Source organism: Geotrypetes seraphini, chromosome 4, assembly GCF_902459505.1.
Source record: "Geotrypetes seraphini chromosome 4, aGeoSer1.1, whole genome shotgun sequence".
Taxonomy (NCBI): Eukaryota; Metazoa; Chordata; class Amphibia; order Gymnophiona; family Dermophiidae; genus Geotrypetes; species Geotrypetes seraphini.
The window spans coordinates 244,286,524-244,301,228 of record NC_047087.1 but is presented as its reverse complement, the minus strand read 5'-3'; the positions used below and the strand labels follow the sequence as shown (position 1 = coordinate 244,301,228).

Below are 14,705 nucleotides of genomic sequence, written 5' to 3'. Positions count from 1 at the left end.
TCCTGCCCGAAGACTGCACACCACCCCCCCGGCGCTAACAACCCCCAAACTAACCTGTTCTTCGGGCCAGACGGTTCTTTCCCGTCTAGCCGGTAAGCCCGCCTCGTCGAAATGAGGCGGGCTCGCCCCTTCCCGGCCCATCCCGCCGAAGCCTAAGGCCTGATTGGCCCAGGCTCTAGAAGCCTGGACCAATCAGGCCTTAGGCATAGCGGGTCCGCCCATCCCCACTTGGCCAATCAGACCTTAGACTTAGTGGGGATGGGCGGACCCGCTATGCCTAAGGCCTGATTGGTCCAGGCTTCTAGAGCCTGGGCCAATCAGGCATTAGGCTTCGGTGGGATGGGCCGGGAAGGGGCGAGCCCGCCTCATTTCGACGAGGCGGGCTTACCGGCTAGACGGGAAAGAACCGTCTGGCCCGAAGAACAGGTTAGTTTGGGGGTTGTTAGCGCCGGGGGGGTGGTGTGCAGTCTTCGGGCAGGAGGGGTGCGCCGTCTTCGGGCAGGAGGGGGGTGCGCTGTCTTCGGGCAGGAGGGATTGGGCACTCTCCTGCCAGCATCGGTAGTGTCGGGGTGGGAGGGAGATCGGTAATGTCGGGGGGGGGGGGCGGTTGGTAGGGTCGGGGGGGGGGGGGCGGTCGGTATTGTCGGGGGGGGGGGGGCATCCGGTCGGACAGGCCGCGGCCCGCTATACTTATAGCGGCAGAGAGATCCCTTGCCGCGATAAGTGTAGCGGGCCGTGTCTAATCTAACCCGATTCTCTAACCCGCGTCTGTAACATGGACGCCGGTTACAGAATCGGGGTTTAGTTTAGGCCGATTCTGAATAGGACGCCTCTCCCGGGCGTCCTATACAGAATCAGGGCCTATCGCCTTCAATATAGGCGGCCTGCCTGGGGAGCATTTTTTTTTTTAAAAACGTGCATCCCGATTGGCTGATTAGACAGCTGTAGGACGCCTACAGCTGCCTAAAATCGGGACGCACTTTTAGAGAATCTGGGCCTTTCTCTCTGTAACAAAAGATTGTTGATCTCAATAGGGCCCATTTACTTAGCTGAGGTTAAAAAAAAAAAAAAAAGTGTGCTTACAAGTGTCTTTTTTTTTTTTTTTTTTCTACATTGACAAAATGACTGATTTTTCTATTTCTAGCATTAATGGCCATGGACAAATTTTCCAATTAGTACCTGAGCACATAACTACACCTATTTTACAGTTAGTATTTTATTTATTTATTTAATTTTCTATACCATCCTCCTAGGGGAGCTCAGAACAGTTTACATGAATTTATTCAGGTACTTAAGCATTTTTCCCTATCTGTCCAGGTAGGTTCACAATCTTCGTGGAGATGATGCGGTATACAAACCTAAGGATTAGATTAGATTAGATTAGATCTAATGTACCTGGGGCAATGGGGGAATTAAGTGACTTGCCCAAGGTCACCAGGAGCAGTGTGGGTTTGAACCCACAACCTCAGGGTGCGGAGGCTGTAGCTTTAACCACTGCACCACTTTAGAGATCAAGATGTAGCAAAAATGAGCCAAGTATAGCACAATCAAGCCATTGTGACCTCACTGATGAGGTTGGCTCTTAGGCACTGCTGGAATGAGGCATTGTGATGTCACAATACCAGCTCTCAGAGGCTGAAACTTCTCACTATTTATATATTCAATTTTCTATACCGTTTTCCCAGGGGAGCTCAGAACAGTTTACATGAATTTATTCAGGTACTCAAGCATTTTTCCCTGTCTGTCCCGGTGGGCTCATAATCTATCTAATGTACCTTAGACAATGGGGGGATTAAGCGACTTGCCCAGGGTCAGAAGAAGCAGCGTGGGTTTGAACCCACAACCTCAGTGTAGCAGAGGCTGTAGCGTTAACCACTGCACCACACTCTGTGCTATTCGGTTAGCTTGCAGCAATGTAGCTGTGCTAACTGCTTAGCAAATAACATATCTACTCTCCACCCGCAATCCAGTGCTAAAAAATAAAATTTAATTTTTATTGCATAGGAAGTGTGACAAGTACCATGGGATGCATCAGCACGCCCCAAAGTCAACACTGTTTTGTTGCAGTAATGCGTCCCACAACTTAGTAACCCCCCCTTTTACAAAACCATGGAAGCGTTTTTTAGCACAGGGCAGCACGCCGAATGCTCTTTGCTGCTCCCGACGCTCATAGGAACTCTATCAGTGTCAAGAGCATTCAGCGTGCTGGCCTGCGCTAAAAACCACTTTTGCAGTTTTGTTAAAAAGGGGGGTGTGTGTAAAAGAACTCCAATGTGATCTATCCAAGCATTGTTTTTATTGCAAACCTAAGGTTTAGTTTAGTTTAGTTTATTATATTTGAGATTCTCATATAGTACTTTTTTACTTTTGCATATCTGTCACCACATTGAAAGCTGAGTTCTTGAGAGCAGATGACCTACTGCTTAGGGTAATGGGCGAAGAACAAGGAATCCTAGATTCCAACAATGCTTCGCCCACTCATTCTAAACCAGGAAGCCACTTTATCTCTCATTAAAGAGGCCTACAAAGAACCATTACTGGCAAGTTTGTTCTGATTCAGAAAAAAAGAAAAAAAAGGAACTGAAAACCTACAGAGAGGTTAGGAAAGTTAATATAAATTTACAGTCTAATCATGTGTAGAGTGAATACTATAAATATACAACCACGAGAACTCTGACTTGAAAGATTATGTTTTTGCACACCAAGCCTTACATATGCTTGGCTTCACTTCTCGTTTAGGGGGTTCTTTATTATTTATTTATTTTTACTTTTATTATTCAAATCAAATATTACACAAGCAAATAAAACTTGATAATGAAAAGCATAATTCAAAAAAAAATAAATTTAGGAAATTTAAACACAAGAAATTATAATGTGCTACTTAGACCACAATTTAGAGAGATCCAAAATTACTATTAAAAAAAACCCCTGAAGCTTGGGAAAAAGTCCATAGGTTCTTTAACCTTTGGATTTTGCACCAAGTTTCAGTGCAAAAATATGCACATACTTTAGTTTTGAGATTTCCTAGGGATACAAATTTCTTAGGAACATTTTCACCTGCTGTATTTGTGGATACTATTTAAATGCAACATAACACTTAGATTGCAATCTATGGACCCTATTTACAAACCCACAGTAGCAATTCCCGTGTGGCAAATGTGATGCATTCCATTCAATTCCTATGGGCTGCATTGCATTTGCTGCATTGGGATTCGCTTTGTAGAAAGGGTCCTATATGTGCTATTTTGCTCCCTCTTCCCCATACCTAAACATTACCTGCCCCCAACACATAGTAACGTGGAGGGGCATAATCAAAAAAACCGTCTAAGTCCCTTTTTGGCCTAAGGCCTTAAACGTTGAAAGCAGAAGCAGGAAAAGTGTCCATAACCAAAACAAACATCCTTGTTTTGATTATGGCCTGCCTCTACCTTCAGCTGTCTAAACGCCCAGCCAACCACTATGTCTACAAGTACACCTCCACGACGTCTACACTTATACTCCATAATGAACCCAAAAAACGCATAAGCCCAAAACGTCCAACACAAGGGCTTTTAGGCGAAGGAGGAGCTAGTCCTTCGCCTAAAAGCTGGATTCTGTAACCGGTGTCTGTCAAAAACAACACCGGTTACAGAATCCCCCCCCCCCACACACACACACAACATTGGGGCAGGAGGGAACCCAAGCCCCCCTGCCCCAGGTACCCGCGGCACCCCCCAATGACATCAGGGCAAGAGGGAGCCCAAGCCCTCTTGCCCCGCAGCAGCCACAGCACCCACGACGATATCGGGGCAAGAGGGAGCCCAAGCCCTCTTGCCCCGGCGATCGTGCCCCCCCCCTGCCGAGTACGATCGGGTCAGGAGGGAACCCAAACTCTCCTGGCCCCGGTGACCCCCCCTGACTGGATCTGGCCAGGAGGGGGCCCAAGCCCTTCTGGCCCCGGCGACCCCCTACCCCCCACCCCCTACTACAATACGGGCAGGAGGGATCCCAGGCCCTCCTTCCCTCGACACAACCCCCTCCCCCCAATGACCGCCCCCCCCGAACCCCAGATCGCCCCCCCCGCCGACCCACAACCCACCCCAGCCGACCCCACGACCCCCCCACCCCCACACCCCCTTGGAGACATGAGTTGCCATTCTAACCACAACCAATCTGGGAGTTTTTCCATGAGCTCTGGGAGGACCCAATACATACCCTGGCTCAAAATATAGGCTTGATGATACCTATAAAAATTGGGAAAATTTACCCCTCCCTCTGAAATTGGTCTTTGTAAAGATACCAAGGCCACTCTAGGAGTTTTACCCAGCCAAATAAATTTTAAAAGAATGCTATTTAATTTTTTATTAAAGGACCCTTGAAAATAAATCGGCAACATACCCATCTGATAACAAACCACAGGCAAAATCATCTTAATAGTTGGACTCTTCCCCACCATGAATAATGTAAAGGATTCCATTGCTCACACATTTCTGTAACCTTCTGCAATAACGATTTTTCATTGTCTCTTCCAACGTATTTTTAATCCAAATGCCTAAATACTTTATTCCATCCTCCCTCCAAAGAAAGGGAAATGAATCAAACAAACCCTTGTACAATGAACATTGAGTGGAAGAATTTCTGATTTACTCCAATTTATCTTGTAATCTGAAAATTTTCCAAATTTCTCAATCATTTCAAGTAAGCACGGAATGGTTGTCTCAGGATTTCTCAAATAGAGCAAAATATCATCCGCATAAGCCGAGACCTTATATTCCCGATCTCTATGAGGAATACCCTGAATCTCCTCCGCTTGCTGAATAGCTAATAACAAGGGTTCCAATACAATATAAAAAAGCAGAGGATATAAGGGACAACCTTGTCTAATCCCCCTCTGCAATCTAAAACCTACTGAAAAATTATTATTAATATACAATTTAGCAAATCCTGAACCAATACCAAACCACTCCAATGCTTGATACATGAAGTTCCATTCCACACGATCAAAGGCCTTCTCTGCATCCAAGGATACAGAAAAAAATGAATCATTTAAGGCTTTTGACAAATTCAATATATGTAAGGCAAGCCTAGTGTTGTTAGAAGAATGTCTCTGAGCAACGAATCCTGTTTGGCGCATTCCAATAATAAAAGGGAGAGCTTTAGCCAAACGTATAGCCATTATTTTAGCTAAAAGTTTTCCATTTACATTAATTAAGGAAATAGGCCTGTAGTTTGAAACCAATGTGAGATCTTTATTTGGCTTTGGCAAAACTATAGTTCTGCCATGGTACCTGTAATACAACCTTTAGTTAGTTGAGACTGAAATAAATTTAACAGATATGGCAATAGGGTAATTTGGAATGATTTATAAAACTCTACTGTAAAACCATCTCCACCTGGAGCAGATCCAGCTCTAAGGGACTTCAGTGCTATTTGCAATTCATTTATTGATATTGGCTTTTCTAAATTTTCTTTTATATGTTCAGGAACCTTCGGCCCTTTAATTAATTTTAAAAATTCTATTCCATCCCTTTCTTTATCTAAATAAGGCTCAGAAGAATATAGATCCCTATAAAAATTTAAAAATTGTTTTAAAATAGAACCAATTTGAGAATAAGAATTCCCTTTATCATCTTTAATTGCAATTATCTTAGTTTTTCATTTTTTTGCTTTCAAATAATTTGCCAATAATCTTCCCACCTTATTTGAATTTCCATAATACAATGCCTGTTGAGAAAATAAGTCTTTACTAATCAATTTAGAAGAAATCTCATTATATTTCCCTTTCACTTTCAAGAGGTCTTGTAATGTAGAATATTCCCATTTATCAATTAATTTTGATTCTAATATCTTTATTTCTTGTTCCAAACTATAAAATTGTTTTTTAATTTGTTTTTTTTTATTTATAATTTTCAATTTACAATTCAAGTATCACTTGTACAGAAAAATAAAGATAAGCCAATAAAGCACAAATATAATTATTCTAAATCCCAAACTTATTACAAAGAAAGCATTATAGCTTAACTTCAGCTCTAGTCCACAATAAGGATCCAAGGTATACATAGCGGAAAATTAAGGTAATATTAACAAGCTAAATTGTTATATAAAAGAAAATAGGCCCTTTAGGCTGAGACAGGTTAACAATAGTCAATTATCCTCTTATTCCCCTTAAACCTGAGGTGCTGTAGACAAGAATGTTGTCAACTGGCTTGGATCAAAGAAGACATATTTTTTCATACAATATTGTATCACACATTTACAAGGATGTCGAAGATAAAAAGTCGTCCGCAAAGCTATAACCCCTGGTTTTAAAAGAAGAAATTCACGTCTCCTCCTTTGTGTATCTCGAGCCAGATCTGGAAAAATCAATATTTTAAGTCCCATAAATTTCTTATGTCTATTTTTGAAGAAAAGCATGAGCAACCAGTTTTTATCTGGTGCTAAGGCTACTGTAATCAAAAGTGTCGCTGGCTTAGCCATTTCTATATCAGAATGTTCCAATATTGCAGTAACATCTAATGGTTGCTGGTCCTTTTCTTGTAATCGCTGCTGTTCCTCTCTTTTAATAGGTAGGTAATAAGCCTGCGTAAGTGGCGGCAACATATCTTCGGAAATTTCCAATATTTCCATCATATAACGTTTCACCATGTCTCTTGGAGATGTTGTTGCGACCCTCTGAAAGTTAATTAATCTGAGATTATTGTTTCTAGAGGAATTTTCTAAGGATTCCAGCTTCCTTCTCAGGTTGGTGTTATCTTTGATTAGTGTTTCTCTAATCTGTTTAGAAACTTTTAACTCCTGGTGGATATTTTCTAAGGAACTTTTAGATTCATCAAATTCAGCTTTTAAATTTCCCACCGTAACCTCTTGAACTTTAAGTCTTTCTTCCAACTGACTCAGTTGGGGTTTCACAGATTTTGCCAAATCTGCCACCAGATCCCAAAGGGAATCCAGGGTTACCTTTCTGGGTTTTTCAATATGGAAAACATTAATGAAATGAGAAATCTCACCAGTTGATGTTCCCTCTTGAGCAGCATTCCTCTGGTTCCAAATTACCCCTTCAGTTGTTAAACTCTCAGGCCCTGATTCTCCAAAGTGCGTCCCGATTTTAGGCAGCTGTAGGCGTCCTACAGCTGTCTAATCAGCCAATCGGGATGCACGTTTTTTAAAAAAATGCTCCCCAGGCAGGCCGCCTATATTGAAGGCGAGGCCCGCAAGACACCTAAGCTTGCCTAAGGGCCTTAGGCAGGCCTTAGGCGAACCTAGGCGGCCCTACGCGTCTCCCTAGTAGAGGAAGAGACGCTTACAATGTAGGCCAACAAAATGCTGGTCTACATTGTAAGTAGACGCGGCCGCTATACTTATTGCGGCAAGGGAACTCTCTGCTGCTATAAGTATAGCGGGCCAAATCCTCCTGCCAGAAGATGCCCCCCCCGACACTACCGACCGCCCCCCCCCCCCGACACTACCGATCGCTGGCAGGAGGGTGCCCAATCCCTCCTGCCGGAAGACGCACCCCCTCCGCACACCCCCCCCCCGCGCTAACAGCCCTCAAACCTCCCCCCAACCAAACTAACCTTTCCTTGTTGGCCAGACGGGACTTGCCCGTCCAGCCGGCAGGCCCGTCTGGTCGAAATGAAGCGGGCCCGCCCCTTCCCGGCCCATCCTTCCGAAGCCTAAGGCCTGATTGGCCCAGGCTCTAGAAGCCTGGACCAATCAGGCCTTAGGCATAGCGAGTTCGCCCATCCCCACTTAATCTAAGGTCTGATTGGCCCAGGCTCTAGGCGCCATATTCATGAATTAGCCTTAATCATGAATTAGCCTTAATCATTTCAAATAAAAAAATAATACCTTTATTCTACTTATTTCATAATAATTAGTTTCTACAATTTATCCCAGAAAAACATGTTTACGATAAAGTATAGTATCCACCTAAAATGTTAAATAAGTTACATAAACAATTTAATTTAATTAATAAGGCTTTCTTTATAACTTAACTAATGTATTGATAGCCATATCATTATTGCATAACCAAAACCAAGGGGTTTTTTTTTTTAACTTATTCTCCTTCTCTCTAAACTATTATTTTATCCAAATAACTTCAGTAGCTTTCCCCTTCATCCCATCAAGACATATTAGAACCTAAGACTATTATTAATTATTTCCCCTATATACAATACTATTAATTAAATAATTCCAAAGACATATTTCTAGTGCAAATAAACCAATTTATACTCTGCCTATAATGTATAAAAACAGCATTCCGTATTGTTTAAAGCAGCACTTCAGGAGACACATTCTACATACTTAAAGCTAGCAGCTTCTATATTAATTTTCCTTGCATTGTGCATCACTTGCACCCCCTAACTATCCGTCTTAAATATGACTTAAGCAAACTACATAGAAGGGGATGTTATAATACAAATATAGATATTAATGAACAATACTAGCACTTCTTGATGCCCTCTAATACTCATTCTTCATCCAGAATACCCAGGGCTCCTCCAATATATCTACTTCTGAAAAAGTCTTTTAGTCATGACCAAGACACCCCCTTCTTATGGCAACTAAATAAAAAGACCTGAAAGGATATACAAAGCCTTCTGGAGGATCTCTCTTCTACTTATAATCTGCAAACCTTCTCTGAAGCTCTTTGGGAAATGTACTGTTCCGATTCTCTATTTGAAGCTTATTTCTCTGCTCGGACCCATGCTCCTTCCGGCTGCAGCGATGGGCACGCGGCGGACTCAGGCCCCGCTCGCTGCAGTGAGCGCAGGACTTGGCCTTGCTGGCAGGATGCTCACGAGGTGAGGGCGGCGGCAAAGGCGGCGGCAGGGAGAGCATTCGGGCGCCGTTCCTCTGATTGCGGACGGCGCGCCGCAGGTCCCAGTTCTCCCACAGCAGCGCCATCTCCCGGTGCATCTCGGCGCTCTCCCACAACAACCCCCTACACTCTCCCATCAGATCCGCGCCGCATCTCCGGCAGACAGGTGACCGCCCCGTCCTGCATCAACGTGAAGAACATATACATCATCATCGCAGCCACTTGTTCTCCTCTGGGCCACACAATCTCCGCCACTCCCTTAAAGAAGAAAACAGCTGAACACATCCGTTTGACCTCCGCCAACTCCCACAGCCTCCACCGAACTCCGGAAGAGGAAGACATCCAAACAGGAACCGCTAGCATTCTAGGAGATTATTACCAGGAAACTTCCTGGCTGGGCATCAAAAGGAAAACTTCACATGGCCTCATTCAATACTCCTCCCCTTTTCTTTTAGATTCCTTTTGACGTCAAGTAAGCATGAATATATTAAAATTTATCTTCTAATGTGCTTTCTCCATTCTATTGTAGAATCCTCTTCTTAGCATTCCAATATTCTTAGCATTCTTAGTATTCTTAGCATTCCAATACAGTTAATAAAACAGTTACAGCAGCCATCTTTATACCATTAAAGTATATGAGAAAAAAAATTATAATTTCTCTATTTTATCCAAACCCATACTATAAAAACAAAAATTCAAACACACTGCCCTTCATCCAAAGTTTTGATTTCATAAATGAATTAAACTCTAATTCATAGGTGTTTCTTGAGACGATAAAAATTCCTTAAGTTTTCCTGGATCATCAAACTGATAAAACTTTTCTTTGTATGTAATTCTCATTAGTGCAGGGTAATACAATCCATACTTAGCTCCTATTTCTTTCAGAGGTTGTCTAAGCTGTAAAAACTGCTTTCTAATTTGGACAGTCTCCTTTGCAAAATCTTGGCGAAAGATCAGCTTGGAATCTTTATATGTTAGATTCTTTGTCTCTTTTGCTGCTTTTAAAATATCCAGTACATTTTGGAATCTTTGTAATCTGAATATTACAGTTCTTGGCTTCTCTTTGTTTTGAATTTTCCTCACTCCAATTCTATGAGCTTTTTCAATTTCAAGTGAACCTTTTATTTTAATTGGAAGAATTTTTGGTATAACATCTTCTAAAAAGGAGATCATATTTTTCCCCTCAATTCCTTCCTTTAATCCAATTATTCTTAAATTCTGACTTCTAGACCTATTTTCCAGGTCTATCATTTTTTTTATTCATTTCCATTAATATATTATGGTCTTATTTGTTATTTTGTTGTATATGTTCAATTTTCTCCATTCTATTTTCTATCTAGTCCATTCTGATATTTAACAAATCAAATTTACTGTTCATAAGATTCATTTCTTGTTTCATTTCCATTAGATTTGAATTAATTTTCCTTAATTCTTCCATTACCTCAATTATGTCTAAGGCATCCATAAGCAAAGGAACCTCACTGGAATACTGTAGATCTTCTTTTAATCTTTTGATTTTTCCTGTTGATTTAGTAGGAGCTTCTTGTAACTTTTGCTTAGTTGAGGACATTTCCACAAATTTTAACTTTCAGTAGAAGAAAAAATTATTATTTAATTCAAATAAATAATGCTCATGGGAGGGAGATCAGCCGTTAGCCAGCCATTCACCTAGGCTCCAAGTTCCGGCTCTTTTTTTTTTTTTTTAATAAATCTTCATTGATTTTTAAGACCAACAAAAGTGCAGAACCGTATTTATACAATAATCATCAGGTTAAACATTTTCTAGTTCATTTTCTAACACATGATTCGTTGCCCTTAAAATATCTCTTTTAAGTTTTTTCCATTTTTCTACTTTCCCCAGATGTTTCCATCCAACTAATAGCTCCTTCAAGTATTCCCCAATTATGACAAAGTTAGTCTTCCTGAAGTCTAGGACCATCACTTTTGAAAGAAACCTCCCTACACATGTCATAATATTGAACCACAAAGGAAAAAAAACTGCAGAGACAATGTACAAAGCATAGGCTCTTTTATTGAAGTCATGCAATGTAGTGATCCCAATGTTGGTTCTCATATATGAAAATTCAGGACCCGACACGGTCTGTGTTTCAGAGAAACACTCCTTCTTCAGGGGTCCGGAATGGAAAGAATCTCATAGATGGAGAACCATGGGCGTCAAAACAGGAAAAACCAAATCAAGAGCAACAAGTGCTGAAAAATTCTATCCTGCTGCTACGCAGTGTCAAACTGATGGCAAGAATATTGAACCACATCATGTGGTGATCACAAGATATTAGATATCACCCCATTATAATATTGAAACAATTTCCCCATTCCTTTCCTAACACAGCATTCTTTATTCAATTACTAGTTGCAGGAACTGCTCTTTGTATAGAAAACCCAGGATCCCCCGACTCTAGATAAAACACCGCAGCAGGAATGTCCCAATCAACATCTGGCATATTGAAATCACCTATTATAATTCTTCCCTTTTCATAGCAATTTTATGCATATCTTCAATTGAATCTCTGTCTATTTATTCTGTCTGTGAAGGAGGTCTGTATATCATAATCGATTTTCCATTTCCCCTATCAAATTAACCCACAATGCTTTCTCCTTATCTTGTAAATCCTATAACAGTGTTACTTTAATATTATCTTTAACAAACAGTATACCACCACTCCTTCTGTCTTTCTTCCTATCCTGTCCATCCTGAATAGAAAATAGTCCACCATATATACTAGTCATGGATTTCCATGGATCACCTCCTTGACCTCCATTAAATCTAAGTCATCCTTTTTCATCACATTAATCCCCATACTATGGACATTCATATATACTGCTTTCCAATATTTCCCCTTCATCCCATTTCTATAGAAGTATTTAAAATTTTACTTACCTAAGGACTGTTACAGCAGGCCTGCCTAATGCCAATTGTCCTTTATTTTATATTTGGCTGTGCTCCAAGATACCATTCAGATAGGTACTTTATTTTTTTTTTCTTTTGAAAATGCTGAAAAATAAGAAAAGTTAACTTGAGATAGTGACTATGCATAAATATGATTTTTCATAAAACAGTCAGTTCTTCCCTCTTGCTAGGAAATGTTCTCTTTCCTTGTTTTTCAGAAAGCAATAGATTATGAGTTTATCAAATTTCAGCTGTCATTCTGAGACACATGCATCTGAATGCTAGAAGGAATTTGGGGTTTTAAAATGAAATGCCCCCACAAAGAAGGCTCCTGGACTGCTGTCAATATCAGCACCTTGGATGGAAAGCTACCACTGAGGGCAGCGTGCCCAACATACAGAACCTGCCAGAGGGTGAAGTTCTTCAGAAAAAAAACTCATTTCAGTCTTGGCCACTAACAATTACAAGAAGACAAGAAGAGACCATCAGTCTCAATTATTACGACAGTTTTCCTCCCATATTATTCTGACTGTCATGTACTTTTCAGTTACCAAAGGAGTCCCTGTCTCATACATCATTTTTTTCACAAAGGTTGAAAGCCCTAAGGGGATTCTTCCTGCTCACTGTCCCACCCTTCACGTCTGAGTATCTACAGCCAAAGTGACAGAAGCAGTTTTGCTACAAGGGGGACATTTGCATGCCAATTAACCCTTGGAGCACAGACTACCAAAAAAAAAAAAAATATCCAAGTCATTAAGCTCCAGCCAATGTGTAGGACTCAGGCATGCTACAGGTCAAATACTGTACTTGAATTCAGGGATGGACACAGAGGTTTTTGGACTTTCACAAGGACAGAAAAGCTTCCAGGAAGAAAGCGGCACTTACTGCTCCTAACCTGCAATGACTTTTCTAGGAGTGTAAACTTTAATTAATCCCTATTCCTTTTAACTTGCTTAAATAGTAGTTAAAGGATTTTTTTTTTAAAAGAAGATTACTAGTAGAAAGTGGATAGGGTGGAAGACATGAAACAGGCATCAGTGAAAGTTCAGGGAAATCTAATAAGCAACAGAAGTTCTGTATGTCCTTCTATCACTGCTTCTGCAGGAGATTTCAGGGTTATAAATATGTTTTTTGTCTCTCTAGGATGATAAGGCAGTTCTGCTTCTTCATTGTGCTGCATTTTCCCCAAAGTGCTATGTGTCATCATTAGTAAGTGATACTTATATCACAGAGCTGGGAAGTGAAGATGTTTCTTTACAGCCTTTTTTCCAGCAGGAATTCAAGCAGACATGATACTGCTAAATTTAGTTTGGAATCTGCTTGGTGAAACTGAATTTTTATTTATTCAATTTTTCTATACAGTTCTCCCAGGGGAGCTCAGAACGGTTTGACATGCATTTATTCAGGTACTCAAGCAGTTTTCCCTCTCTGTCCTGGCGGGCTCCCAATCTATCTAACATACTTGGGGAAATGGGGGGATTAAGTGACTTGCCCAGGGTCACAAGGAGCAGCGTGGGTTTGAACCCACAACTTCAGGGTGCTGAGGCTGTAGCTTTAACCACTGCACCACACTCTCACCACTGTTCCACTATGTAGAATGTGATGGGATCTTTAAGGGCAACTTCAAATGCTTAGGGGGGGGAGGGTCTATGTGCATAAGGACTTCCCTGGGTAGATTTGCGGATTTTCAGTCACTTGAAAGTATCTGTGCAGTTTCAAAATGTATATACTTTTCATGGCGTTAAGAAAGGTATTTGAGGGGATAGGGTGGTGCTCTGAAGGCATGGATAGAATCTATATATTAGGGGTATGCATGGGATATCTATGAATATAGATTTACCCCCGCCTTTACAATGCCACGCTATTGATTTTAGCTCCGGTTGTGGTGGTAGAGCATTTGAGTAGAGGCATAGCTTAGTAGTAGAGCATTTGACTGCAGATCAAGAGGTCCCTGGTTCAAATCCAGGTGCCCCCTTGCACACAAATGAGTTGTCCTTTATCCATAACCTCTGGGAACCAAGACCCTTTAAATTATTGGTTTTGGCCAGGTACTAGTGACCTGGATTGGCCACCATGAGAATGGGCTACTGGGCTTGATAGACCATTGGTCTGACCCAGTAAGGCCATTCTTATATTCTTAGACTTCTCTCCAAGGTGTTTTAATGAACAGACCTTCAATATCTGCCAACAGTGGGGCTAGAGGCCTGGGACTGATAAATGGCTGAGGCTGGGGCTAGGATAAGGGGGCTTACATATGTTGGAGATGCTAGGGGGAGGGTGGGAGAAAAGGCAAATGCTAGGTTGGGTAGCGAGAAAAAGGAGAACAAATATTATGGAGGGGACAGATTAAATCAAGAGAATACTCATATCTAAAGGAAGGTGAAGAGGGTGAACATAGAGATAGATACTGGGGTAAGAAGGAGGAAAGGCAAAATCAGTAGATATGGAGAAGGAAGTAGATTGGTGGGTGCCTGTGAAGGGGAGAAGGAGGCAGAAGGGTAGATACTGGGGACAAGGGGATGCTGGGAACAAGGACACAGATTTGATGGAATTCTAAGATTGGCAAATTTGGGATTGGTTGTATATTGGGAGTGTAAGAAGGGACTTGGGACTTGGGTGGGATTGTGATAAGAAGGAACTTCAGATTAGGTAGGAGGACAGTGGATACTAGAAATTGAACAGGGTTTAAGCAGGCAAAAGGGACTAGGTGATTGGGTGACGGGTGTGAGTAGGGCTATGAAACCAAAAGCAAGAAGATATGGAGGGGAGATGGTTTGGGAAGGGATTAGGTAGCAGTTTAAAGGAACAGAGGTCTGTGGAAGGGGTGAGAGAAAAAAGAAGGGGGATCAGTGTTTGAAGGAGGTGGGAGAAATAAAAGGGGGAGTGGAGCCCTGGATAGGGAATATGGCATGAGAAATGGACTGGAGGTGGAAAGGGTATGAGAGGCAGAAGAAGGTCAACGAGACTAGAGAGGGAATGAGTAAGAGGGTAAAAATG

General features: G+C 41.6%; 1 non-coding gene across 1 annotated transcript; it reads left to right on the top strand.

The window, feature by feature from the left end:
* Window positions 1-13,611: 13,611 nt before the first annotated feature.
* Window positions 13,612-13,683, top strand: TRNAC-GCA. The gene has a single exon. It is a non-coding gene; the product is annotated as a tRNA-Cys (tRNA).
* Window positions 13,684-14,705: the final 1,022 nt, after the last annotated feature.